The sequence below is a fragment of the Chiroxiphia lanceolata genome, chromosome 3 (genome assembly GCF_009829145.1).
Source record: "Chiroxiphia lanceolata isolate bChiLan1 chromosome 3, bChiLan1.pri, whole genome shotgun sequence".
In the NCBI taxonomy this organism is placed as follows: domain Eukaryota; kingdom Metazoa; phylum Chordata; class Aves; order Passeriformes; family Pipridae; genus Chiroxiphia; species Chiroxiphia lanceolata.
Window position 1 is genome coordinate 6378982 of NC_045639.1, and position 5633 is coordinate 6384614.

General features: G+C 38.4%; 1 long non-coding RNA gene across 1 annotated transcript; it reads left to right on the forward strand.

Annotated features, from left to right (window-relative positions):
* Positions 1–908: 908 nt before the first annotated feature.
* LOC116783898 lies at positions 909–3691 on the forward strand. Its single transcript, XR_004355885.1, has 3 exons — positions 909–2041; positions 2549–2598; positions 3056–3691. It is a non-coding gene; the product is annotated as an uncharacterized LOC116783898 (long non-coding RNA).
* The last annotated feature ends 1942 nt before the right edge of the window (positions 3692–5633 follow it).

Consider the following 5633-nt stretch of genomic DNA (forward strand, 5'->3'; position numbering starts at 1 on the left):
CTCTTACAGAACAGATTTTCTGAACATACTTAATTTAAAAAAAAATATCGTAATTTAAACTCCAATATAGTGCCATTAACTGACTGTTTTTACTAAATGGTGCACGAGAAGGAAATCATTTAACAGTAATGAGGACATTAAAATCAGCATTTTATGGGCCGTATACAGTTTGCGTTTTAGTAAAATATGCACATTTCATTTTTTATAATATATTTTGCATAAATACTGATGTGATTACTCTGTTTTTGTCTATATTTGCAGTTATTGTCACTTGCATTAAGCTGTTTTGCAGCTCGTCCAGCTCTGGAAATAGAATTAACTGTATGTCACTATCTTTATTTAACTTTTTTCTCCAAAGGCATAAATATTTATAAAACAAGGTATGAAAATTCCTGTTCTGGTAAAGTTTACTCAACAATGCAGTATAAATTGACGGGAGGAGAATGAGGTTTGTGATGGAATGGAAATGTAATTTGGAAAGGTACAGCTGTAGTAGAGAAACATGAGTGATAACCGTGCAGACCTGCTTCTTTCACCAGGAACTGGAATAGCAAAGACAATGGAAAGAAACTCAGGAAAGAAAGATGGCTCACAACTTGTATGTTGACATTCATGCTCAAAACTAATGAGAGACCAAAAGGTATTACCAGCTCAAGATTTTTACAAGAACAGTATCATATTTTTTGTTAACCTTATGTAATAATTTAGATTCCATATGTATTTTTCCATTTTCCCTTTTCATGCCCTGCCTTCCCCTTTTTACCCTGCAGAGAACTCTCTGCTAGTTTTTCATTTCCAAGCTGTGTTGCTCAGAGGTGCTCAATCATAAATCACAATGGTGTGTTTCTTTCCATTTACTGAGTGACAGAATGCACATCATCTCTGCATTGAATCATATGTTAGGTTGACACAAATGCTTTGGCTTAAGACCTTGACATTCATTCCTTCTCCACAGGCATTTATGTCAGGAGAACTCAATTGTTTGAGTACTCATGGAAAGTAAATGCGAGAAGTGCCTTGGTCTGACTAAAGCAAATTCACTGACAAATGTAAGAAGGAGAAAGGTATAAAGTGAAGATGTGAGGCTGCAGAACTGAATTGTGGTTAGACATGGAGATAAGCCTTGTAGCTGGCTTGAGCTCAGATATTTTTGTTGCTTATGCAGGAATTAGTTACATGTGGAATCTGACAGTGGGTCACACAGCCTGGCTGGGACAGGTCTGGAACTCTGACATCTGGATTGTCAAGTTACTGCAATCAGTGTTTTCCTGTGCTGTATTTGTTGCTGGTGATTATAATCATATGCTGCTCTGAAAAGGAATGAAAGGTGTACTGCAAACCATCCAGTATATAAATAATGTCATTGTTCTAAACAGTCTGAGGTAGTTACAGGGCTGCAAGTTCCAGTTTGAGGCAGCGGGCTCCTGATGAGGCAGCCTCTGCAAAGGAAGGGCAGGAGGCACAAAAAATTAAAGAGCAAATCTTAATCATAGTTTCTGTTTGTCCCTTGTTGCTCAGGCCCTGAAGTGCCAAGGTTGCAAAGTGGCTTGAAAGTTTCTGAAATTTTTATTTTCTCAAATGGAATGAAAGCAGTTCAGAGCAGCACATTTGTTATAGTTCTGTGTCCAGTTAGAAAGTAGAGGGACTTCTGAGAGCAAAGCCCTTGTTTTGGCACCTGAGTCAAGACAGCAGTTTTGCTTCATCTCCTTGTTACCAAAAACATAAAGTATTGTTGAGCTAATGATGTTTGCAGCTGTGGCAGGGAAGCTGTATTGCTTCCATGTGATTGCCCAGAGCATTGACAGAAAACACTCTGAAAACACAGGATATTCAGAGTGGAGAGCTCAGAGGGCACCATAGGCCAAGCTAAAGCCCGAGATAGCAGTTCAGGTAAGAGTTGGAGACTTCTGAAGCTGAAAACGAAAAGCCTAAATGTGATGTCACAGATAAGGGAATGGCAAAAGCAGGTGCTGAGGGTGGGGTGGTTGGCAGCTGTATTCCCAATAAACCAAAGAACTTGGGGTGACAAGCAGGAAAAGGGGTAATGTCAAAGCTATCTACTATGGTTTTGGGATCAGAGAGAGAGGAAAACAGGTTTATAGAATAACAGGAAAGCAGAGAGGATTTAGCTTAGCTAAAGGACAAATAGGTTTGAGTGTTCTAATGATGGAAGAGAAGAACAAGTTTGACAGAGGGGGAAGATCTGACAAACTCGAAACTTTATTTTTTTTGTTAAGAGGTGGCAAGGCATACTTTGATTCTCGTGCTAAAAATGGGAGCTGGGAGTACAGCCAGCAGAGATTTAAATCACTCAAAGGCAGAAATGACTGTTGGAAATACTGAGAATAGGTGATGTCATTTAGGTGAAAGAGACAAAGTGCACCCAAAGAGCTTCCCTTGAGGCTGCAGGAAATCTGTCTTTTTATCAGCTTATTCAATGAGGCTAAGTTATAGAAGGAGGACTTCTTTGACATTATATAGTTTGACAGGTGCAATCACTGAAAATATTTTAAAAATTATTCTGAAGATAATATTTGAACTTTTTCAGTGTCTTCCTGGTCATTTGGATAAGTCAAATTTCACTGAAGAAAGGAAGAGGTATGTTGTAGGTTTGAAAAGATTAAAACTAGTGGAGCAACAGGAATTACTTTGCTATGCAAAACACTGCAAAAGTTTTGGAGAGAGGTTCACTGGGGCAGGTTTAGTGGTGAAGGTGAGAGGCTGAAAATGAGAGGAGTCAGTGTGGGGAGTGGTGTAGGCTGAACTCCTATTGCACGTGGAATTCAGGGTCAGCTCAGTATTTCTTGGCACTGTGAACAAGGTTGAGTTTTAGTGCCCAAGAGGTGAGGGGAAAATAAATTTCCTCTCCTAGAGAGGATGAAAACTAACTCCTGTGCCTGCTGCTACCTGCCAGAGAGTGAATCTGTAGACAAGTCAGATGCAGTGCCATGGCAACTGCTCTGAGACCAAGCAAGTCTGCCTCTTGCCTTCTTTTTTTAAGCTTTTTCCATCCCATCGGTCTGAGGTTATTTTTCTTTTCTTCCCCTTCCCCAAGTAATTGCTTGCTGTGCTAATAAGTGAATAAAAATGAGGAAAGGCATCATACAAATTGTTAAAGAAAGGTAAGAACACGCACAGGGATTAAATCACCTGAGAAGGCATCAGCAACACTGATTGTTTTTAATGGACACATGAGGAGGCATGTTTCTGTTTTCGAAGTAAGTATCTGGAAGGAAAAGTTCAGTGCAGCAGTAGGAGTTGTTATTACAGATTGATTTATGGATACAGGGGAGGATGTACTTAAGGATCTCTGTTTGCTTCATGTTGGCAGTTTTATATGATGCAGTCCATTAATTTTTGAAGGCTCCAGTCCTGTTGGCTTGAAAGTATCTTGGTTTTTTCATGTTGATTGGTAAAGCTTTTCATGCCTGGGCTTGGTCTTGACTCCTTTAGGGGCTCATTATCTGTCTTTGGGGCATCACCTCTTGGGGACGTCTTTTGGAATACAGGAGAAGCCTTGGTGGCTTCTCCTTTACTGATAAAGGACCAAAAGACATTTAATCTTTATTTGAGAGCTCAAATTCCAGAGAAGCTACCGCAGGCCTTATTTGCAATGGTTAATTATTTTCACTTTTTAAAAAGGTGAACTTTACTTCCAGCCTTAGATCTGGAGCTTCCAGCTGTTGAACTGGTTATGGATTGCAGCCCTTCAGGGTCAACACATACCCAAGGGTCGATAGTGATCAAATTATGTTTTAACACACTGGGATGAAGAATCTAGTAAATGTCTTTAGAACTGCTTATTCTTTACATAGCATTTAATTGAACTAAGTATTGTATATTGAACACCTTTTTACCTGTTTCCCTCAATTTTTATTTCTTCATTTCTTTCAATTTTTTTGAGGGAAGAAGATGACATTTTTTTTCTAGAAGAGACTCCTTTAGATAAAGACAACTTTATTTTTATACATTTTTACTGACTGTAGATATACAGACTGTACACAGTAGATAATTTTTGATGCAAAGAATATTCACATATGATAAGTATTGCACAACCTGAGGATGTGAAACCCTGCTGTCTGCCCATCATTTTTAACGTGCTTAAGGCTTTATAGCACATGTTAACTGATTATAGAATCTTTTGATGACAGAATAACTACAATTTTGGGGACCAAACCAAATGTGGATTGATTTCCCCAATCTGAGAAGGAAAATAGGCAGTACAGAAGTTCTCAGAGCAGCTTTCCAGTTCAAAAGCACTTTGGTAAAGCTGGACAGGAAAGTAGCAGCAGAACTAAGAGTGATTTTACACTTTTGCAGCACATCTAAGCAATGAGCTAGACCTTAGTGTTTTAATATGCATAAAGTATTGTATGGTTTAATGAGGTCTTGAGCTGTTGGCTCTGAAGATTGTTGGTGCCCTGGTGAACAGCCCTTCAGACTTCAGGCACACAATGAGAATTTGCTTCCCCTTTCAGTTCTTCATTTCTTGGATAGAATTTATTATTTCCCTAAATATAAGCAGCTGCCAAAATTCATTATGTATTTTAGTACCTCTTTTTGCTATTTTTAACTCCATCTCATTTAGTGGATTACATGGTTTCCTTTCGTAATTAAGTGTGGATTAAATATTATATTAAAAACAAATGACACCTTTTCAACTGCCATCATGAAATCTTTAAAGACAAAAGAGCTATTCTGATGCTGAGATTTTTTTTTTCCCAGAAATGTTGGTCACTATAATAAATATATCTTCTTATCGATGTGGTTGTAGAATCAGAAATATCAAGATGAAATGTGCTCTGTTCTTTCTCACTTAAATTCCATTCAAAGAAGGCTAATTTTTGGATTAGTTTATCCTTTTGTGCTCTGGGTAATAATGACTTCCTTCAAAAATTTCTGTTGGGTCATTTGGACACCAGCAAACTTAAATATTAATAGAGCTCAGGGAAACCTGAGAGAGAAAATGTAAATCTGCTAGGGGCTTGTGTATTAATTTGGTAAGTATTTACTTTGTCTGATAATAAAACAGCATTTCTATTTCCAGTGGCTACTTGGGGTCAAATCCATCTATGAAAATTACTTGTAAAAATTCTCTTGCATGTTTTAAAATTTGATCAAGACAAGCGTTATAGATCCAAACTTTTCTTTATATGAGCTTGCAGAGTCCTAAATTGAACCCATTTAACCTCAGTTAAGAGTCTAGAAATAAGGGAGGGATTAGTTCTTCCAGGGTTTTGATCCCCACCTAAGACTTGCATCATGTCTAAAAGCACCTCTCTGCCTTTATTGCCCATAAGGCAGGGCAAGGCAGCCACATTCCTGATCCAAGTGCCCCATAAATGCCTAAATTTGGAGGAGTAAAAACTCAGTGGTCCCCACTGAGCCCAGTGGAATCAAGATGCTCGGTGGAACTTGGTCCTGTATCCCTGGAATTGAGCTCTGTGTTTGCCTCCTGCTTTGCTCTGAGTTTGGTGCAGGTATGATTTAAGTATAAAGTAAATGTGTGTTATTAATTATCTCAATCTGTATCCTAGAGAGATTTCTTTGGGTAATACTAATTCTAATTGCTCGGGTTTCAAACCAAGTCACCAATTACATGATTTCTAAGAGCTGAATTCTGTCCCCCAGGT